Genomic DNA, 24,426 nt, shown 5'->3' on the forward strand with positions numbered 1-24,426 from the left:
GGTTTCAGGTCATAGATTTAAGTCCTTGATCCATCTTGAGTTGATTTTTGTATAAGGCAAGAGGTGAAGATCTAGTTTCATTCTTTTTGGCTTGCCAATTATCCCAACATCATTTGTTGAATAGGGTGTCCTTCCCCTACTTCATGTTTTTGTTTGCTTTGTTGAAGGTCAGTTGGCTGTAAGTATTTGGGTTTTTTTCTGAGTTCTCCATTCTGCTCCATTGGTCTATGTGCCTATTTTTATATCTGTATCATGCTGTTTGGGTGACTATGGCCTTATAGTATAGTTTGAAGTCAGGTAATGTCATGCCTCCAGGTTTGTTCCTTTTGCTTAGTCTTGCTTTGGCTATGCAGGCTCTTTTTTGGTTCCATATGAATTTTAGGATTTTCTTTTCTAGTTCTGTGAGGAATGATGGTGGTATTTTGATGGGAATTGCACTGAATTTGCAGATCGTTTTGGCAGTATGGTCATTTTCACAATATTGATTTTATCCATTCATGAGCACAAAATGTGTGTCCATTTGTTTGTGTCATCTATGATTTCTGTCAGCAGTGCTTTGTAGTTTTACTTGTAGAGGTCTTATACTTCCTTGGCTAGGTATATTCCTAAGTATTTTTTTTTTTTTTTTTTTTTTACCACTATTGTAAAAGGGGTTGAGTTCTTGATATGATTCTCAGCTTGGTCACAGAGCTACTGATTTGTGTACATTAATTTTGTATATGGAAGCTTTGCTGAATTCATTTATCAGTTCTAGGAGTTTTTTGGAGGAGTCTTTAGGGTTTTCTAGGTATACTATCATATCATCAGCAAACAGTGACAGTTTGACTTCCTTTTTACTAATTTCCATGCCTTTCATTTCTTTCTCTTGTCTGATTGTTCTGGCTAGGACTTCTCGTACTATGTTGAATAGAAGTGTTAAGAGTGGGCATTCTTGTCTTTTTCCAGTTCTCAGAGGGAATGCTTTCAACTTTTCCTAATTCAGTATTATGTTGGCTGTGGTTTGTCATAGATGGCTTTTATCACATTAAGGTATGTCCCTTCTAGGCTGATGTTGCTGAGAGTTTTAATCATAAAGGGATGTTGGATTTTGTCAAATGCCCTTTCTGCATCTATTGAGATGATCATGTGATTTTTGTTTTTAATTCTGTTTATATGGTGTATCACATTTATCGACTTGCAGATTTTAAACCATCCCTGCATCTCTGGTATGAAACCCACTTTATCATGGTGCATTATCTTTTTAATATGCTGTTGGATTCAATTAGTTTGTATTTTGTTAAGGATTTTTTCATCTACATTCATCAGGGATATTGGTCCACAGTTTTCTTTTTTTTTGTTATGCCCTTTTCTGATTTTGGTATTAGGGTGATGCTGGATTCATAGAATGATTTAGGGAGGATTCCCTTTTTCTCTATCTTGTGGAATAGTGTCAGTAGGATTGGTATCAGTTCTTCTTGGTATGTCTGATAGAATTAAGCGGTGAATCCGTCTGGTCCTGGACATTTTTTTTGGCAGTTTTTAAAATTACCATTTCAATCTTGCTGCTTGTTATTGGTCTGTCCAGGGTTTCTAATTCTTCCTGGTTTAAGCTAGAAGGGTTGCATATTTCCATGAATTTATCCATCTCTCTAGGTTTTCTAGTTTATGCACTTAAAGGTGTTCATAGTTAGCCTTGAATGATCTTTTGTATTTCTGTGGTGTTGGCTTAATATCTCCCATTTTCATTTTAATTGAGGTTATTTTGATTCTCTTGGCTGTACTGGTATGTTCCTGCAGTAATTCTTGGAGCAAAAAGTGACAGTGTGAGTATGCACATGCTGCCCTCTCCGTCTGAGTAAGAGTTGCTATTTCGGTACATGAGATGTTTTGATACAGCCATGCAATGTGAAATAAGCACATCATGGAGAATGGGGTGTCCATGCCCTCAAGCATTTATCCTTTGAGTTACAAACAATCCAATTACACTCTTTATTACAAATGTGGAGTAACGTTTTTATTGACTATAGTCACCCTATTGTGCTGTCAAATAGTAGGTCTTATTCATTCTTCCCCTTTTTTGGACCCATTAACAATCCCCACTTCCCCCAAGCTTCCTATTACCCTTCCCATCTTCTGGTAACCATGGTAACCATACTTCTACTCTCTATATCCATGTGTATGGTTGTCTTTATTTTTTTAACAAACATTTGTGAGTACGTAGTAGGTGTATATACTTATGGCATACATGAGATGTTTTGATACAGTCATGCAATGTGAAACAAGCACATGATGAAGCACATCCTCCCCCTCAAGCATTTATCCACTGAGTTGCAAGCAACCCAATTACACTCTTTAAGTTATTTTCAAATGTACAGTTATTATTGACTATAGTCACCCTATTGTGCTAGCAAATAGTAGGGCTTATTTATTCTTTCTCTCTCTCTATATATTTTTGTACACATTAACCATCCATACCTCCTTGCCAGCTCTTTACTATGCTTCCCAGCCTCTTGTAACCATCCTATTCTCTATGACCATGAGTTCCATTGTTTTTATTCTTAGATCCCACAAATAAGTGAGAACATGCAATGTTTATCTTTCTGTGCCTTACTTATTTCACTTAACAAACTATCTCCAGTTTCATCCATGTTGTTGCAAATGACTGGATCTCATTCTTTTTATAGCTGAATAGTACTCCGTTGTGTACACATGTTACATTTTCTTTACCTATTCATCTGTTGATGGACCCTTAGGTTACACCCAAATCTTAGCTATTACAAACGGTATGCATATGTTTGTCTTTAGACGTATTATTTTACTATTTGGTTTTTGTTTGCTCCTTCTTATTTTTATCTTTCTGTTTTCCCGACATAGCCTTCTGTTAAGTTATTTGAATATACAGTTATATGTTGCATAAAGACATTTCTGTTAATGATGGAGCACATATATGATGGTGTTTCCATAAGATTATAATATCATGTTTTTGCTATCCCTTTTCTAGATTTAGATATGTTTAGATACATGATATTTACTACTGTGGAATTGCCTAAGGTATTCAGGATAGTAACATAACAGGTTTGTAGCCTAGGAGCAATAGGCTATACCATGTAGCCTAGGAGTGTAGTAGGCTATACCATCTAGATGTGTGTAAGCACACTCTATGATGTTAACACAACTGTGAAATTGCCTAGGGTCGTATTTCTCAGAATGTGTCCTCATCATTAAGTGATACATGACTATATTTTAGAATTTGATTTTGATTTGTCTATTAACTTTTCATATTTAGTGGTTGCTCTAGGGATTAGAGTGTGCTTTCTGAAGCTGTTACTCTTCTAAGTATTAAGAGTGTACCATTTACACAAAATGTAGTAACCTTACAACCATATAGGTTTATATTCTCCATCTCCCCATCTTTTAAATGTAATGTTTGTTATGTACATTATAATTAATTACCTTCTAACTATGCAAGGGATTGATAAAATGTTTGTTTTAAATAGCTATAGGCATTTTAAAGAAATTAAGCGAGAAGAAGGTCTTTCATTTTCACCCAAATACTTAAAAGTTTTTGATTCTTTTCATTCATTCCTAAAAATCTGAGATTCTCTCTGGTGTCATTTCTTTCCAGCTGAAGAACTTTCTTTGGCATTTCTTATAATTCAAATCTGTGGGTGATTCATTCTCTTAGTTTTCTTTTGTCTGAAAACATGAAATTTATTCTATGCCAGTTGCTTCCTCCAAACTTTGGCTTCTCTCTGAAATACACATGTTTTTAATTTATAGTTTTATATTTGTCGTAGGATAATTTTTAGTAGCTTACTCATTCACACTGGAAGTGGAATTTCTATTAACCAGGTTTTCAAAAATATTTAAAGCATGGGGAAGAGTTTCTGCAGTAATGATAAGTAAAAAAAAAACCATGACAATGAACAGAATGTATTCCAATTTTATAAACAGTAAAAGCAGTTATGCATTTATAATGTATAAATGCAAAGAAAATTTGTTTGTCTTAATAAGGATTATTTCTTGGTGGTTGGATTAGGGCTAATTTTTATTTTGTTCTTTAGAACTTGCTATAAGTTATATTTTTAAGAACGCATTTAATTTTATTATCATAAAAATGATAAAATTGATTTAAAAAGATATTGGAAGGCAATGAATGAATAATTAATAAAGGACTCATAGAGTCAATAAATCCTCCAGTAGTTCAGAGGAGGAAAAGATTTCAAGACCAGAAATCTTTCAGACCAGATTGCTTTGTCTATTGTATTTTTATTTTTCCTAAGAATATCGTATGGCTATATTGTTTCAATATGTATAAGCATTAAATATCAATTAGCTGGAATGTCCAAGATAAAGAACACTTTGATTAAAAGAAATTTTAACTGATATTTAAGCAATAAAAGTTTTCAGTTTCAACACACTTACTGGACAATATTTTTAAAATATATGAGCCCATTTATCTGCCTTATAATCTCAACATAATCGAATCTTCATTTGAAGACTAATGATCTTTCAGGGCCTCGGACTGTTCATACTGCACATCAGTGATTCCTATAGAGGACATAGGAGAAAGTCTTTAGTCAGTGTTCACTCAGGATATAACCTGGAAGTTGGATTTGTGATTATCTAATATGTAGTTTAGTTTATAACTTGCCCCTTTTATCTAAAAAGTTAGATTTCAAAAAAAGCCTCTTTTAATGTTTATGTAATTTGAGGATTCTGGTGAATGAGGGGGCTGTTTATTTGAAATTTTTGGTAAACATAGAAAACATAGTTGTCATATTGTATTCCGAAAGTGGTTCTTTTTCAAATTGTTTCACTGAAAATTTCTTTCCATATTTGAAGAGTAAAGCAGAATAAATGATACCAGAGAAACAAATAATAATTCTCCTATGAAGTTTGATAAAAGAGATTTATGAGATTATCATCTCAGTCTGAGGATATTTCCCTAGATGGAAAATAAAATGTTGGAGGAATTGAAAACAAAAAACAATATAAGTTTAAAAAAAAAGATAAATACAAGTTACCAATTACTTCATTCTTCTTTTGCCTAGTTCCCCCATACAGCCTCTGAACCAGAAATAGAAACCAAACTGGAGGCTGAATGAGAAACGTATCTCTCTGCCACCCTTGCTAACAGAATCAGCCTATGGATGAAACACGATGAAAAATACTCATATTGTAGCTCAAAAAAGAGAGAGGCTTGGCATATAACTTCTTGAATTTAAGTAATAAAATTCCTTAATGAGAAAAATGTTAGAATGCACCTTCTACCTCACCTATATCACCCAGCACTTACTTAAACTGTCCCCCTCTAAAAACACTTTCTATTCTACTTCCTCCATGTGTCCCTCTTCAAATTCTAGCATCGGACTTGGAAAGGTGTGCTGTGAATACCTTCTAACAGTTATGGTGAGAAATATTTACTGCAGGTAGCTCTTCACCTTTTTCAGTGGTAAAATATTTTATGGGGAAGTGGTGGTGGGATGGGGTGACAGGAGCAGGATTATACAAGTAAAAATTTTTTCCATAATTTTTATGTTCATCTAGGTATTCCTGATTTCTTTCTCTGTCTCTGAGCAGGACTTGGACACCTACCTTTAAGTGTACTATCATCTATGAATTTAATGTGCATCCTTGTAGTCACTGTTGGGGGAAAAATAAGTTTCCTCAAATCCAAAGAATCCAAAGCAAGCCTTTTGAAATATCACTCAATATTTTACCCTTACCTTTCCGTCAGTTCACTTTTCCTTCATCCTAGCCTCTCTTTCTGCTCCATAACAGAGGTTAAGACAAGGAGCACTGGCAAAAAGTTGGGGTAGGATTGGAAGAGAAACAGCAGTCATCTGCAGGCTTCATTTTCACCTGCAGGGTTGCTATAATATGAGTTATTAATATGCCAAGTCTCATGTTCTTGGTCTTTAAAAATGCCTTACAGCATACTCCAGTTAACTGTTTATTGCTCCCATTTCCAATCCCCCTACTGTGGAGTGTCTTGCTAATGCTGGGAAATCTCCGGATTACATATTGTCATTCCCCACTGAAGACAGCAATAAGCATTCAGTTGCTTTCAACATTATTTTCCACTTTCCGTACCCACTGTGCTATGGTTCAGTAGAGTACTTTCTAGGTGGTTAAATTCAGATTTATTTTTTCTATCAGTATAATGTTATAAAACTTGCCCTAATGTCTTTAATCTGTATTATATGCTGTATAGATAATAGAATACTTTTCCTAATGAAAATAGCTAATATATGCTATATATATGGAGTTTTAAATTGTGATAATAATGTCTTTTTGGTGACTATAGTCTTCACTTTCTGATGTAAGGTTTTGTAAAAATGGCTAGTGATTTTACTGATTATCCTCAAATGGCTCAATAAACACATTCTTAATGATTCTATGAATATATTTTCAAAATTATTTTGCTCAATAAGGTGCTTATGTTGTAGGAGTTTTAAGCCCTGCACGATTTACTCAAAATAAATTCAATTTATCTTTAAATGTTGCAGTCAATAATTTGCTTTATTTATTTTAGAAAAAAAACATAACAGCTTTTTCAATCTAAAAGAAATTTAAAAACCAAGACTTTCTTTAATTCTACACAATGCTTATGCATACTTATAAAATTTTCAAAAGTCATTTTTCAAGGAAAACTACATTTCTTAATCTCTGTTAATGTTTTGCCTCTATCTGGTTCCAGTAGACTGCCCAGGCCCTCCAGTGATTATGTTGAGGAGGCAGTGATCTAGTGCATTACTGAGATATTGTTGTGGAAGTGCTGGCGCCTGCGCACCACAGGAATTAGAGGAGAGTGAAGGGAAATTGATTTACAAATACTTGAAAGAAAGACTCAGAGGAATGGATTCTGGTATTCTTTTAAGGGCTAGTGCTTTTTTTTCTCTGAAAGGAGAAACAACACAATTAATATGTCAAGACAACAGAACTAGCTTCTTAGAATTAATTTGAAAACAAAAAGCAAAAAAGAAAACAGTTCAAGGATCTTTCTGATCTGACTGGAAGATTCTGTACTCTTTCAGAGATTACAGAGGGTGCTGATAAAGAACCCTACCTTTTTTGACTAAGGCTCTTTAAGTGTGAGGCTGCATCAGGATTCAGCACGGCTCATCATTCTGATCTATAGTCAGAAATATGAAGTAGCTGAGAATAACTAGTAGCTTTCTAGAAAAAGAAAGCAGTTCTGCATCAGACCTATATATGTATAGTGACTCTACGAAAAGAAATGATTTCAAAACCTGAGGCCCAAAAAGTTAAATTTTGAGGCGTATTTTGCTTATTTCTCTTCACTAGATAATTAAAACAATTTACATTGCTTTAAAAATTATAAAAGCAATCTATGTTCCTGGTAAAACAACACAGAATGATACAATTCTACATAGGAAAGTATTAGGTCAACTGAAAAAGTGGAATATGGCTGGTAGATTCGGGAAGTGTACTGTTTTCTTGTTAAATTTCCTCAATTTGACAACTGTACTGTGGTAACATAAGAAAAATATTACAATTTAGAGGAGATACTCACTGCAGTATTTAAAAGTGCAGAGCCTCATGCAGCTTACATTCAAACAGTGCAGAAAAAAATGTTGTGTGTATACATGTGTGTACATATGTCTGTGTGTGCATCTGTGAATATATGTAGATGTATATGAATATGGCAGGGAAAAAGCCAACAATAAAGCAAATAGGGTAAAATGCTAAGAGGTGAATCTATGTGAAGGATATGTGAGTATTTTGTACATTTTAAGTTTTGCAACTTTTAAGTTTGAAATGACTTTCAAAAAAACTAAAAAAAAATTAAAATGTGAAAGCTCCCTCCTTCTGAATTTTTTATGCATAAACATCACACAGAGAGATGTTTTAAAATATAAATAGAATAATGCTATATATTTAATTTCATGATTTTTTCTTTTTTATTTATTAATATGTATTGAATTGTGTTAATAGTTCAGGCACTTGATTCCAAAGTACATGTTCATCTTATTGTAGCCAAGTTTTCTTTTTGAGGACCAAGTAGTCTGTGCTTCTCAATGACCCACTGACTCCTATACATGTGTTTTAAATAACTTTGTCCACATTTACATAATAGTACAAAGATTGGGAGTTTGAGAAATCCATGATATTTCTAGGGTCTTATTATGGAAAGGAAAGCCATATTATGAAATTCAACTTCAATTGTTCCTTGATTCACTTATGGAAAAGGTAGTTCATTCATATGGTTCAAATTCCAAAGTGTACAAAAAAAGCATATAGTGAAAAGCATTCTTTCCACCTTCTTCTGCTGATGCTCAGCTCTTCTTTTCAGAAGCAGCCAATGTTATTTCTTACTTATGTATTCATCCAGGGATACTGCATACATTCACATTATGTGTGTGTAATATATCTTCACAGCATGTATATATGTATGCATATTAATATACAGTCATGTGTTGCTTAATAACAGGAATAGAGTCTAAGAAATGCATCCTTAGGTGATTTTGTTGTGTGAAGACCAAAGAGTATATTTACACAAACCTAGAAGGTACAGCCTACTACACACCTTGGCTATATTGAAAAGCCTATTGTTCCTAGGTTACAAACTTGTACAACATGTGACTGTACTGAATACTGTAGGTGATTGTAACACAATGGCAAGTTTTTATGTATCTAAACATAGGAAAAGTAATGTGCTGTGCTGCAATGTTACAACAGCTATGATGTCAATTAGGTGATAGAAATTTTTCAGCTCCATTATAATCTTATGCGATCACCATGATATGTGGTCTGTTGTTGACCAAAACGTCTATATGTGGTGCATGACTGTATCTGTGTTATATTCAAATTAATCACAGATTTATTGAACCCCTTCTATGTGCCAGACACTATTTTAGGTGCTAGTGATATAACAATGAACATAACCAAATCCGTGCTTGTAAGTAGTCATCATTCAATGGGAGTAGACGTACAATAAGAAGGTAAAATAGAAGGTGAAAAGTGCCATTAAACAGAGGACAGAGAACATGAGTTTAAGAGTGCCAGGCCATGGAGCAGGGGTGGATTGGGTTAGAATTCTACATAGGATGGCTAGGATAGTCTTCCTCAAGAAAGGAACATTAAAGCAGAGACATGAAAGAGGTTAGAGAGATTGTCTTGCAGATAATTGGATAGTATCAGCAAAAGGAAACAGCTGTGTAAAATCCATAAGGTGGGCACATCAAGCCTGTTATCTTCTTCTTCTTCTTCTTTTTTTTTAACGGAGTTTCTCACTATCACCAGGCTGGAGGGCAGTGGCATGATCTTGGCTCACTGCAACCTCTGCCTCCCAGGTTCAAACGATTCTCCTGCCTCAGCCTCCCAAGTAGCTGGGACTACAGGTGTGCACCACCAAGCCCAGCTAATGTTTTTATTTTTAGTAGAGACAGGGTTTCACCATGTTGGCCAGGATGGTCTCGATCTGTTGACCTTGTGATTTGCCCGCCTTCGCTTCCCAAAGTGCTGGGATTACAGGTGTGAGCCACTGTGCCCAGCCAAGCCTGTTATCTTTTAGGAATAATATAGGGGTCAGTCTGACTGGATAAGAGTGAGCTAAAGAGTAAATAATTCCATGGGAGGTCAGAGAAGAAATGTAGAGTCAGTTCAAATGAATGGAGAGCCATGGGAGGATTCTGAGCAGAGAAATTACATTATCTGACTTAAGTTTTAAGAAGATAATTATCTGGCTGTTGTTTCGTTGTGTTGAGAATACGCAGTAGGGAGGCAAAAGTGAGAGCAAGAAGACAGATTAAGTGGTTATTGCAAGAATCCAGGCAAGTGGTGTTGGTGGTTTGCACCAGGGTGGTAGCAGTGGCCACCGCTTATGTTTTGAAAGCAGAGCCAACAAGATTTCCTGATAGATTGAATGTAGGGTTAGAGAAAGAGGAGAGTCAAGAATAAAGCCAATGGTTAGATGTGAGCAACTGAAAAGATGAGGTTGCCATCAGGAATGGGCACAAGTTCTGAGGGGCCTGAAGGTCATATACAATTTTGGGGACCTTCCTCAGGAAAATGAATATAAAATTACAAAAAATAAAATAAGATGTCTGATAAAAATGGGGATATTTGTTTAGAATGAGAGAATAAATGACAAAATTCACAAGTACTAAAAAGCTAACAGACACCATGAATATCATAAAGTTTAGAAAAATAACAATCTTTAGATTTTTACATAAAACATTTTATTGGTTATTTGTTTAATTTCTAAAAGTTATTTCATTTTTTCTCTGAATATTCCTCATTAAAGGGATATTCTTTCTGTTCTCGTGTCTCACCTCTATGATACTTTACCTGAGTATATCACTGAGTGTTTTATAAAGTTTTCTTCTCCTTGCACAGTCTCCATTTCCTTCAAGTTTCTTTCTTCTGTTTATTGTTTAATTTTTTATTTTTGTCTTTAACTTCTATGTTGCGTACTTTCCTCAGTATATGGCAATTCTTGCTTGTTGACAAGGATCCCTTGCTTGGCCGAACTTTAGTCAGGCTCCTGAAACTTCTTCTAGGCCTATCTGTGCACTTCCTTGTAAAATCCAGTTTTAGCAAAGAACCCTGCTAAGTCAGTTTAGCAAGAATCACCCAGTCTTGATATTTGGTAGTCTTCAGTATCTGACTGGGTTCGTCATTGTCCACCATCTCCCAGGTGATGTCTGATCACCTTGGCCTGTCTTCAGCAAGAATACTATTAGGTCAGTTTAGCCAGAATCTCCCTTACCCCTGATGTTCCGTCTTAGTAATTTTCCATCTACTGGCCTCCACTGGGCTCCCTGGCTATAAATTCCCATACTGTATTTGAAGGTGAGCCCAACTTCTCTCCCACACTGCAAAATCCCGTTGTAGTGATCCTTATACCTATCATGATGGTCCTGAATAAGGTCTTCCTTACCATACTTTAACAATGTAATTGAAAATTTTTCTTCAACATCTGTTCATGTTCAAAAGTGCTGAGTGTAACTCAGAGCCTGTGGCTATAGCTGGTTTACTTGGTGTGTGAGTGGACTGTTCGCTGGGAGCTCCCTGGTGTCTGTATACTCAGGTTTTTCTTCTCGGGCTCATAGTTTCTCCATAGAAGACTTTTCCAGTCTCTTGCCTGAAGAATGAAAGACCGGCTTGCAGTGTTTTGCACACTAAGTGAGGGAAGCATCCAGTTTATTATGCATATGGTTGCTTAATCACCTTGTTTTAGTTAAAGTGTCTAGGTCTTCCAGTTCAGTGACTCTCTATTTTTTCCCCAAAGCTGTAGAATAATCTTTCAAACATCTGCAGGGTAGGGGAAAGACAGTTACCTAGCTCTGGAACAAGGGAAAGGATCTTTCTAGATTAAACTGAATTTCATCCAAACCTCCTAATTTTAGCTCTCTTTTCCTGAACTCTCTCAGTTCCAAAGGTATCTCGTGTTGCTAATTTCCAGGCTTTATGGGTATACTGGATTGTAAATTGAATTATTTCTCAGCTTTCTCCACTGCTGGCTGAGTTCTCTACCTAGGTCAATTAACTAAGTCAACCTAAGTCAACTAACACTAATCCATCTGCTTTCTATTTCAAAAAATTGTGTTGCTGTTATTTCTTCTAATGTTCTTCTCAGTCTTCAGGATTTTTGTTATGAACAATTTTTTCCCTCCATTTTTAGTGGGGTTTTGAGGGGCATTAAAATCAGTTTCCTATATTCAATCCATCATCTATTCCAGACCTCCTTGAGATGCAACATTTTAATACTTAGTTGTCTTACTGTTATATTTTGACCAGGAGTCCTGATTCCACTCCCTTTTCAGGGTAAACATCACCCTACCTCTGCCACCACCACAACAAATTTGACTAACCATCTTTCATTATGTGGGAATTAATTACAGACAAGAGGGCACATTATTTCATGTCAATGATTCAACAATGATGAATTGAGAATCTATTATGTGTCAGGCACTGTGTTAGGCATTTAGCATGTAGAAATATTAAATATGCTAGAATATTATCAAATATTAATACACAATTTAAAAACATTAAATATGTAGAAATATTAATAACATTTAGTACATATCTGCATAGGGATCACAGTTTAGCAGGTTTAACAGTGATGTAGATAAAAAATGCTATGCATAATATCAGAAGTAAGTAATAACGAAGTTCAAAGATAGCTTAGAGGAAGGTATTATCAATTCTCTTCGTGGAAGTCTTCCTGAAGGCATTGATGCTGAAATAGGAAAACAGGGGTGGTATCTTCCTATTTAGATAAAAAAGATAGAATTAAGTTAGGTTATACAATATAAATCTTTCACACTTCTGATTTTGGTCTTAGGGCTCTTTTAGATGTTAGAATCCCAGACACAAAACAGAGGAGATAAATAAGTAGATATTTCAGACCGTATTAATTCAAGATGACAGAATGTCACAGTAGCTATGTTTACAACCCTAATTCACAGAAGCAGAAGAGAAGACATGCAATGAAGTCTTTTTTGTCTTCATTGGGATGTTGTGGTGTTTAATGTGCTGACATACAAAAAGTGCTTTATAAGATCATAATATTATCAATTTAAAAACAAAAGCTGATATCTTAGTGACATAAGCTGATTTAACAAGTACTGAGCACATATTATGTATTGGGAACTCTTCAGGTGTTGGAGATACAGTGATGAACAAAATGGAGGGTGGAGGACAGAGCTCAAACAAGTGTCAAAAGTGTAGTAAATACAGGTCAATAAATACGGTTGCAATAGGTATGTGTATATATATATACACACACACACACATACATATATATATATATAAAACAGGTTGCGCTAACATAGTTTTGGACTTCTGGGAAGGTCTTCCTGAAGAAGCTATACTTAAACGGAGGCATAAAAAATGATGCGAAGTTAGCCAGGTGAAGTTGGAAGTGAGAGGAAAGAATTTTGGACAAAGGATATAGCAAATGTGAATGTCCTAAAGTGGTCCAGAGTAAGGTTCATTCAGAAACCCGCAAAGAGGTCAGCAGCATGTCTGAAGCCTAAAGTGTGAGGCAGAGAGTGACACAATATAAGACAGAAGTGATAAACAACTGCCAGTTGATACACTTTAAATAATCTATGTTAAGGAATTTAGATTTTATCCCAACAATAGTGGACATTGAAAAAGTTTATGCAGGGGAATGGCATGTTTATATGTATATTTTTAAAACAAAGCTTCCTGTTGATGTAATTAGAATATTGTAAATTTTCAAGCCCTTGATAAAATAATGAATCTGAGAAATGATCATCAATGGCAGTGGGTATTATGTACACAGCACTATCTAAGACATATTTATCTTAATATAAAAACTGAATCTAAATTAGATCAAACCTCTAGATCTAACTATGAATTTATAGAAAATGCAGGAAGACAGAAAAGAAGATCTGCGCACCACAGAGATACAATCAAGATTGTTTAGGGATCAGCGGTGACCATGAATATATACTGTTAGCAACATGTTTAGTAGTAAAATTTTCATCATTAGTGCTTAGTGGTATGAGTATGGTAAAAACAGAAATATTTGACATTTAAAAACAAAAAATGTCGAGGGTCCAAAGCAAGTTTTATTTACCTAAGTTATAATTTTCCTTTATCTCCCAAGGATTTTGTGAGTAAAAACAAGGTAATACATTAAAAGAACTTTAACATCTTTGGAAGGAATGTCCTTATTAAATACAAAGTGATACTACCATGATTATCACATAAAATTAAGCTATTTGAGATGTTTTTTATGTTGCTTTTTGTTTGACTCTTGCATTACATGCCATTGATTTCCCTTTGATCCATCTCTTCATGATTAACTTAGATACAATTTTCCTAAGGCATGATATTATCCTGTCAGTTTAAGAAACTTCAGAGTAAATCAAAACCCGATGATGCTTGTGATCACAAAATAACAAACATGTCAAAACAGAAGTGTCATTTGAAAAAAATTTAATAGCAACTTCTATCTTCCATCAAAATCCACTCAAGGAATTTCCAAATATCAACTAGTTTATAGTTAGGAAGTGGATTTCATTTAAAAGTTAGACATGTCGTTGAATGAAAAAATGTATTCTGTATTTTAAAAGTATCTTTTTTTGTGATACAGTCTAATGTTTATTTTTATGTTATGGCAGGTACACTTGAATTTTCAAAATTTAAAACATATAAAAAGTGGTTAAGGACTAACATTTGTATTAATAGTTGATAAATCTCTAAGATTGTTTATTATACACCAGAGTACAATGGTTGTGCTAATGTCAACAGGGCACCATGAAATTTAGTCTAAAAATATCACTAGGCTTTATACAAGCAACAACATATGCTGCTGGTTTTAGAATTTCAGGAAATGGTCTGCTTCTAATACTAAGCAGTCTTTTACTATTTTTAATGTTGTGCAATTTTATGGTATTTAGTTTGGGAAATGTTTTAAAATATGGACCTGTAATGCAAAGGTATTACATGCAGTACCTTTCTGGGTTTGATGCTGTTGTCCTCACTGAACTCATGCAGAACCTTTCCGTTTGCCGGGAAGATGACTCAAGCATCACGTCCTCTGTTGTTAACACTATGACCTTTGTAAATGTAAAATAAGTCGAAGATGGGGAAGTATTTGATTTCAGAGGAATGAGATTAGATTGGTTTAGGTTACAGGCATATACTAGTGTCTTTAAGGCTTCGCTTGGCCTTTCAGATCACAGAGAACTTGGAAACATGATGAATACAATAATGTTTTCATACCAAAAATAGATTCTTTGGTGGAAATGTTGCTTAAAACATCAAAGCTCTACATATTTTGTTTTTATAGTCATGCTCTTGAGAAGATGCTTTAACAGTGTTTGGAGTTACTTTCTCAGTCAAGATACTGAACTGCATTTTCACTACATTGCACTTATTTTATCATTTGCATTCATGAACTGTGTGCAGCAGAGTTACATCATATTGGAGAATGTAGTCTTCCCTTATGTAATATATTTCTAGATGAAATGGCAAAACAAGCTTGAAATATCATCACAGATATTTGCACAGAACAGTGTACCCTTAGTGACCAGTGCCGCCCAAGTATTATGCCAAAACCACCAGTCAAGCAGTGAATAAGAAATCAACAAAACAAAACAAAACAAAACAGACTAGTAAGAAAGGGTAACCTGAAAGGGGGAAACCAGGCATTAAGAACATGAAGAAAAACAGGCTGGTTGTAACTAAAGTTGACAAATTACACACTGCACTTTCTGAGTTATAAATTGTGTCTCAAACATGGTGCTATGGAAACATACCTTTACTCCATGAGAATATTTGACTTCCCATCTGGAAATCTTCTTTACTAAGTTAATTGTTGGGATGATTATGTATAATTGAGCCACACACAAAATGCAAAGCCATCAGAGATTCTAACAGGTGTAAGAGCACACATGACCATACTCCAGCCAATGTAAAACTACATGTAGATGGATATTATAAGAGTATTCAATGATGTTCTTCTTCAACAAACACAACATTTAGGCAGTTATGGAGAACTAATCATTATGAGTCTATACGGAAGTTGGTATTTGGAAACTTTGTTAAGATGAGTCAACTATGATCATATAGCTTATTTCCCTGCAATTAAAGCCTTTGTGAAATTACCTACAGAAAATGAATTAACATTCAATGCAGAGAAATATTCTGACATGTCAGAAATAAGGTCATTATTAGAACTACTAGGCCCATATGGTATGAAGTTCTTAAGTGAAAGTGTTACGTGGCATATTTCATCACAAGTTGCTAAACTTAAGAAATTTGTGGAGAATGTTGAAGTGTTAACATAAATGTGGACCAGCTTTGACAAACCAGACCAGATGGCTGCACTCTTTAAAAGATTATCATCTGTTGACAATCTTTATTTTGAACCTAACACTGTTGTTAGACCCTAGAGATTTAAAGATGGATAAGACAAATTCCCTTTGTGTCTTCGAGTAGCTCATGAATTTGAAGCATGAGTGAAGATATGAGTAGAGAGTCAACCTGTGAAGAGTTGTATGTCCTAAATTAATGGAGTTTGAATTTGAACATGTGGTCAAACCAAAACCACCAAATGATTTTCATTAGGGAAGTGACATATCAGATTTCTGTTAAAGTCACATGGCAGGGTAGCAAAGGGGCTGGAGGAGAATAAGTTATAAGAAGACAAGGAGTTCATATTTCTTGAGTGCTTACTATGTGCAAGGTATAGTATTAAATGTTTTATATTCATAATTTCCCCTTATCACTACAATAACACTTACTGACAAGCATTATTATCTCCATTTTACAGCTGGGAAAATAAGGTTTAAAGAGGTTAATTTCCCTACAGTCACAATTGCAGTAAAATATATTGTTGGTATCTGAATATGAACTGACTTCAAGGTTCATGCTTTTTTTCTGAGCTATGCTATTAATTAGGAGGCACTGTATCAGTCTAGAAATGAATGATGATGAAGGCCTGAACCAAGAGAGTGGCAGTGGAATGAAAGGAAAGGGAAAATGTGAGAAATATTCAAGGGATATAATTGGCAAGAAGACTTGGTTATTGTGCAGATTTGGAAGGGGGAGAGCAAGGAAGAGTGAGGTGTCAGGAACTTCTTTCATGTTTTAACTTGCCTGAGTGGGTGGATGATGATGTTATTAAATTGAAAAAGAACAAATGGAAATAGCAATGTTGGAGACACAGGACAAAATGGGAATAATTGATGGAATGAAGTGATGGAGGAGATGGGAAACGGTACAGTTGCTTTTTCTGTAATGGGAGGAGAGAGGCTAAGATTATGTACAGATATAAATGAGTGTTGGGGAGGAAATAATATTGAGAGATTTTAGACTCAATGACTTCTGTATTATCTCTGAAAAAAGGAAGTGAAAGCAGGAGGCAAAGAAGAGGAAGTGAACTTGAAAAGCATAGCATTAAAAGTTTGAATTAACGACTGTGGGGAATGAAAGAGGGAACTGATCACCATTATCTAATACAATTACAGAGCATTTTTGTTGTTGTTGTTCACTGTCATATGATACCCCTACTGGAACTTGGTCTTACGTTTACCACTTTATTTTTTTTCTATTTTTGAAATTAAAGTTATCATAAATCATAAATGAGATAACTGATATCATTATTCATCCATAAGGTCAACATTCTTTTTTTATGTAAAGTAGCGGGAACAAAGTACATTCGCATCAAAAGCATACAAGCTTTTGTTTGAACTTTTCTTGTCTGGTTCTAATATAAATGCTACATTGGCCTTGCAAAATAAATTAGGAGGGTTTTGCCTTTGGTATTTTATGGAAGACTTTGAGTAAGACTGAAATAATCTGTTTTTTGGCATTTCTCTGGAAATTGTTAGAGCCTGGTCCTGGTGTTTTCTTCATTGGAAGTTTTTTTTTTTTTTTTTTTTTTTGATGTTTTTGTTTTGTTTTGTTTTACTACAAACCAAATTTATTTAATAGATAGAGGGTTATTCAGGTTTTTGATTTCTCCTTGAGTAACTTCTGATAAATTATATTTTTCTAGAAATTTACTCATTCATTCAAGTTTTCAAATTTATTATAAAAAATTGTGCACTATCTTATCTGTTTAAAATCAACATCTATAGGTATCCTCTTTCCACTCCTAATATTGTTGCCCTTTCTCTCTTTTTTCCTTAGTTAATTCCATTAGAAGTTTTTCATTTAAAAAATATTTTCAAAGAAGCAACTTATATCTCTGTTGGTCTTTATTGTAAATGTGTTTTCTAATTCATTAAATACTACTCTTCATTTTTCTATTTTCCTTTGATTTATTTAGTTATTATTTTTGAAGTTTTTGATATGAATAATTTAATTGTTATTTTCAGCCTTTATTCTTTCATAATATGCCACTTTAAGGCTATAAAATGTCTTCCAAATACCACTTTAAGTGAATCCTGTGTGTTTGAATGCCTAATGTTTTTGTGTTCATTTAGTTGTATTTTCTCATTTTCGTTATAAAGTCTTCTTTGACCTATGAGCTGTTTAGAATTTGTTTGTCTTTAGTTGTTGATAAATGAGTTTTTCTTGTTATATATCAAAATGTTTGTGATTTTTCACTTACTTATGGAATATTCAAAGAATGTTGTTTATATGATAACACTCCTTTCAAATTTGTTGAAGCTATCCTTATAACCTAGCTTGTGGTTAGTTTTCTTAAATGTGACTTGTACGCTTACAAAAAATGTATACTGTATACTTGTTGGGTACAATATCCTATTTATGTCCATTAGATCAAGCTTGTTAAATGTATGGTTGAAATCTTCCACATCCCATTAATTTTTAATATATCCAAATTGTCAATTACTGAAAGGCTTATTTTGAAAGCCCTCATAATGGTGATATATTATTCAACTTCTCTCTGTAAATCTGTTATTGTTTTATGTTTTGGGAGCTATCTTACTTGATTAAAAGAACTTTAGAATTGTTTTATCTTTCTGGAAAATCAAGCCTTTGTTATTATGTAGAGACCATATTTATCTTTAGTACAAAGTTTTTTTCTTTTTTTAATTATCTTTAGTACAAGGTTGTCTTTTTTTAAAATTAAAGTCTGTTTTATCTGGTACTAATGTATCTAGAGCCACTTTATGTGAGTTACAATTGCATAGTATAATGTTTTCATCTATTAACATTAATATTTCTGTATACTCTATTAAAAGGTGTATAAATGGATATTTTTAAAAGTCCATGTAACAATCTTTGCCTTTTAGCTTGAGAGTTTAGTCCATTTACATTTGTAGTACCTACTGAGTAACTAGATGTATATAAATTATCTTACATATTCTCTATTTGTACTATTTTTTCTATTTCCTTTGTTTCTACTTTCTTGTAATATTTTGGATTGATTCATTTTAAAAATTAGTAGCTACCTAGTTATTTTAACATGCTTATTTAAACCAAACAAATTATAAAATTGTCAACATTGTTACCCTCCACCTGAACTACATGAAGACTTCAGAATGCTTTACTTGTCATTGTCACCCTTCCAATGCTACATAACTGCAGCAATAGTAAAAACACTTGTATTTTCTTTCTTACTTTATTGGAAATGTGTCTAGTGATTCTCTGCTAAAACTTGTGATACCCTTTATCAAACTATAAACGTATCTTTGTATTCAAATAACCTAATTTTTATCATATACTTTTTTTGTTTCATTGAAATAGTAATGACTGTGTGGACTGTTGAGAAAGGCTCTGAGGCTGACTCTGGGCCTAGTGAGAAAAAGTGGAATACCTGACTATTGTGGTCTGCCATGGGCATTTGGGGGGTAGAATGGCAGCATGTGTGCTATGTCACCTTGGAAAGCATAAGTGACCAAATGAAATGTAACACAGAGAAAGCATGGCTTGATTTTGGATGGGTAAGAGAGCAAGGATATGTGCAGAGGAGTAGGCTCTTTGGGGAGAACAAGAGAAATAGCCTTGTGGGCATCCTCAACAGCAAGGAGATTAACAAAGATACTAGGTCATGGGGAAAGTAGGTAATGGGCAAGGTAGGCAATTTTCAGAGACAAATTATTTATATTTGATTTTTTTCTTATGGCTACCCTTAGAAGGAAAAAATAAGTTGCACTTTTCTCTTGTGGCAGCTCCTACACCCCTTTCTCTCTACTCCTTAGGTTAATAAAGAAATCAGTAAATCACCTACCACTTCATATTATCTGTTTTATTGCTCCCTTCCATTAGTGTGGATGCTAGACACTTGGATGTGGTGCATATTAGAAGTAATACAGAAGGGTGTTACATACATGCTGGTCAGCAGCCAAAATCACAACCTCATTTGCTAGTGAATTTTCAAATAACCAGTCTTTCAGGTACTTCTCTAATTTTCACCAAATGTTGCACTTTTGAAAGCTTCATTAATCTAGCCCCATTAGGATGGGTAGCGTGAATGAGTTTATGGCTGTAGAAGGTGAAGTAGCAGAATTTGCAGCTCTTAAGAACATTGCTACCATTCATTTTTGATAATGGTGTCTAAGTGATATTAAAATTCTCCCCAAAATATTATTTGGGGGTAAAAGAGCACCAAATACATGGTGAATTTGATAATAGAATATTTAAAACCCAACACATGCTTATTTACTGAAATTAATGACTCTGAAATGACAAGCATGTGATTTAGTCTTAGAATCATGGTGTGCATAGCTCTAGCATTGCAGGCAAGGGAGAAGCTAAAAGCAAGTAAATGACATTCTAGAGGGAAAGAAACCATATGTATTCAAAGGAGAAATATGATTGAAAAAGTCATTAGTAATGTAAGGAATTTTCAGCCATAGTTGACCTTTTCCTGAAATGAGCATGCTTTATTTTATGGTGCGAAATATTCTGTTTAGAAAAAGCAAACATTGCTGTTTGGGGAAGAATATTTCTGGCAGTCACTTTGAGTCAAGATGAGGTTTGATGATCCAGAACCATAACTCCTGGGCTTGGATTTTTGTTTATGATCAATAGATATAACATGAAAGAGATGTTCCTTGCAAATATCTTATCATTTTTGTCCTTCATTTTCATTTCATTTTGTCCTTCCTTTGATTCACCATTTGTCTTCAGTTTTGTCTGCCCTGCTGCTAGAAATGACTGCTGGGGAAATAAAGCATGAAATAGGTAACCTCATGTGGGCCAAGAATCCTTCCTTTCCTTGATAGGTCCATTTTTATGTATCAATTTGTACAGGTGCATCCTGTGACCAAAGGCTAAAAGAGTAGTACATACTATCTAGAGCAATAGATTTTATGAAGGGAGCATTTTGCATACAAACCAATACAACTGGCAGATTTAATCAAGTTTTCTATGTGATTAGGCTTTGAAAGCTGTAACCGGTTCTGATAGTAAAGAAGTACTGTTTGGAAACAAATTGCTACTCTTGTCTTTATGACATGTATCAATTTACACACAAGCTGCATAAATCACTTTTTATATTTTTCTGTAATGGAAAAATACTGCAGGACATTTTAATAACCAATAAATTATATGTTTAATGAACCAGACCAAAATATAAATGGTACCAGTCAAACACCCCTAAGAGTGAGGACTGGATATTGACTTGATAGAAATTCCAGTCACATAGACTATAGGCTATTAGATCCACCACAATTCAAGAGAGTCAGTGCTTATACTTCATCTATGACCATCCATGTGAAAATTCTTCTTGGGACTTTATAACTTATTTTCATACCTCACCTATCTACTGCTTATATTATGCTCCAGAGAAATCAGGAGTGAAAATAGACAGTTTCACCTTTAACCTTTTATAAGTATTACGCTAATAATGTATATAGTAACTCTATCAGGCCTGGTGAATTAGTAGAGAAAGCTTTTCTGAATCACTTACGTAAAGCAACTACATATATTTGACATCACGTTTGAAACATGTGAGAGTCCACTGATAAAGGGATGTAGTCATAGAACCAACCAAATGCCCTCTTAGTTTTCAGACATATGAATGGAGACCCTAAGAAGGTGAGAGAAATTGGATGTGAGAGAAACACATGAAACGAGTTGTTGCAATAGGAGTTTCCAAGTAAATATGGGATACTTCATTGCTTCCTAATCTTCTTGTATTTAGGATCACATATGTCCATGCATTATAACAATAGAGAAGTAAGTATATGTTACCTAACATGTATTGATGTTATTTTTGTTTCTTATTAAAGAACAATGAGGCAGTATAGTTTTAAAGAAACTGCATGGGAAGACAAAGAACATGGGGTTTGCAAACCACTAATGAAGCTGCCATCAACTAACTAACTGTAAAATTCTGGCCAAATCACTTCTCTTGAGCTTCCATTTTCTCATCTATAAAATGAGGGAGTCAGATAAGATTATTACTAAGTTTTTCATTTTTTCTTATCTATTTGGTATTGTTAAAAGCCTCAGAGTTTGCATATGAAATTTGGTAAAATTGTATCCTGTTGTATAAAATAGTCATATTACTGAAACATTGTATATTCATTGTGAATTTCTTTCTTTACTTTGTGGGGAGGGAGCCAATTGTATTCTGAGCACAATGGAGAATACTGTTACTTAAAGGAAACTTGTGATGATTGTTTTTAGTATATGTACTGTGGAAGCCAGCACTCTGTGATGATTCTTTGTAAAGCAAATAAACCTTTGTAATGCAAATGTTCATATTCTAATGGTTTTATTTTCAAGTTTCCATTTTAATATATCAAGCTTGTTTGCTCCAAAGTACCACTGAACTTTACATATTAATGAAAATTCACATTCAAATATATATATATATATATATATATAAAAAATTTTTAGCCTAGAGGAAAAATTTTCTTCCTCTTCTGTATTCTTAAATATTTACTGACAGTGCCACTTATTTAGCTATATGCTCTAAAAATAATTGTCATGTATTAGTTAGGAACTCAGTCTCTGGAGTCAGACAGTCTGGGTTTTAAGTCCGGTTCTGTTGCTTACTAGCTGGGCAGCTTTGACCAAAATGCTCTCTCTTACCAAGCCTCAGTTTCCTCATCTGTAAAAATAACATAAAAGGAGTAGGGCTGGAAAGATGGCCGATAAGAACAGCTTTGGTCTGCAGGTCCCAGCGAGATCAATGCAGAAGGTGGGTAATTTCTGCATTTCCAACTGAGGTACCAGGTTCATCTCACTGGGACTGGTTAGACAGTGGGTGCAGCCCACGGAGAGCAAGGTGAAGGAGGGTGGGGCATTGCCTCACCTAGGAAGCACAAGGGGTCAGGGAACTCCCTCCCCTAGTCAATGGAAGCCATGAGGAACCCTGCACTCCAGCCCAGATACTATGCTTTTGCCATGGTCTTCACAACCCACAGACCAGGAGATTCCCTCCGGTGGCTATGCCCCCAGGGCCCTGGGTTTGAAGCACAAAACTGAGTGACCATCTGGGCAGACACCAAGCTAGCTGCAGGAGTATTTTTTCATACCCCAGTGGCGCTCGGAATGCCAGAGAGACAGAACCATTTACTCCTCTGGAAAGGGGGCTGAAGCCAGGTAGCCAAGTAGTCTAGCTCAGCAGATCCCACTCCTATGGAGACCAGCAAGCTAAGATCCACTGACTTGAAATTCTTGCTGCCTTCATTGCAGTCTAAAGATGACCTGGGATGCTTGAGCTTGCTGGGGTGAGAGGTGTCTGCATTACTGAGGCTTGTATAGGCAGTTTTCCCCTCATAGTGTAAACAGAGCCGCCTTGAAGTTCAAACTGGGCTGAGCCCACTGAAACTTGGCAAAGCCACTGTAGCCATACTGCCTCTCTAGATTCCTCCTCTCTGAGTAGTGCATCTCTGAAAGAAAGGCAGCAGCCCCAGTCAGGGGCTTATAGATAAAACTTCCATCTCCCTGGGACAGAGCACCTGGGGGAAGGGGTGGCTGTGGGGGTGGCTTTGGCAGACTTAAATGTTCCTGCCTGCTGGATCTGAAAAGAGAAGCGGATCTCCCAGCACAGTGCTCAAGCTGTGCTAAGGGACAGACTGCCTTCTCAAGTGGGTCCCTGACCCCTGTGCTTCCTGACTGGGGGACACGTTCCAGCACGATTTGACAGACACCTCATACAGGAGAGCTCCAGCTGGCATCTAGCAGGTGCCCCTCTGGGATGAAGCTTCAAGCCGAATGAACAGGCAGCAATTTTTGCTGTTCTGCAGCCTCTGCTGGTGATACCCAGGCAAACAGGGTCTGGAGTGGACCTCCAGCAAACTCCAGCAGACCTGCAACAGAGGGGCCTGTCAGAAGGAAAACTAACAAACAGAAAGAAATAGCATCAGCATCAACAAAAAAGGCATCCACACAGAAACCCCATCCAAAGGTCACCAACATGAAAGACTAAAGGTAGAAAAATCCACGGAGATGAGGAAAAACCCACATAAAAATGCTGGAAATTCCAAAAAGCAGAACACCTCTTTTCCAAAGGATCACAAGTCCTCACTAGTAAGGGAACAAAACTGGATGGAGAATGAGTTTAACGAATCGACAGAAGCAGGCTTCAGAAGGTGGGTAATAACAAAATCCTCTGAGCTAAAGGAACATGTTCCAACTCAATGCAAGGAAGCTAACAGTCTAGAAAAAAGGTCAGAGGAATTGCTAAATAGAATAAATGATCTGATGGAGCTGAAAAACACAGCATGAGAACTTCCTGAAGCATACAAAAGTATCAATAGACAAATCAATCAAGTGGAAGAAAGGATATCAGAGACAGAAGATCAACTTAATGAAATAAAGCATGAAGAGCAGATTAGAGAAAAAATGAATGACAAGGAATGAACAAAGCCTCCAAGAAATATGGGACCATTTGAAAAGACCAAACTTACATTTGATTGGTGTACCTGAATAATGACAGGGAGAATGGAACCAAGTTGGAAAACACTCTTCAGGATATTATCCAAGAGAACGTCCCCAACCTAGGAAGACAGGTCAACATTCAAATTTAGGAAATACAGAGAACATCACAAAGATACTCTTCGAGAAGAG

General features: G+C 35.3%; 1 pseudogene; it reads left to right on the forward strand.

The window, feature by feature from the left end:
* The window catches only part of LOC100427880 (nck-associated protein 1 pseudogene), a 199,114-nt pseudogene extending 183,233 nt beyond the window's left edge, over positions 1 to 15,881 (forward strand).
* Positions 15,882 to 24,426: the final 8,545 nt, after the last annotated feature.

Source organism: Macaca mulatta, chromosome X (assembly GCF_049350105.2).
Source record: "Macaca mulatta isolate MMU2019108-1 chromosome X, T2T-MMU8v2.0, whole genome shotgun sequence".
Lineage (NCBI taxonomy): Eukaryota > Metazoa > Chordata > Mammalia > Primates > Cercopithecidae > Macaca > Macaca mulatta.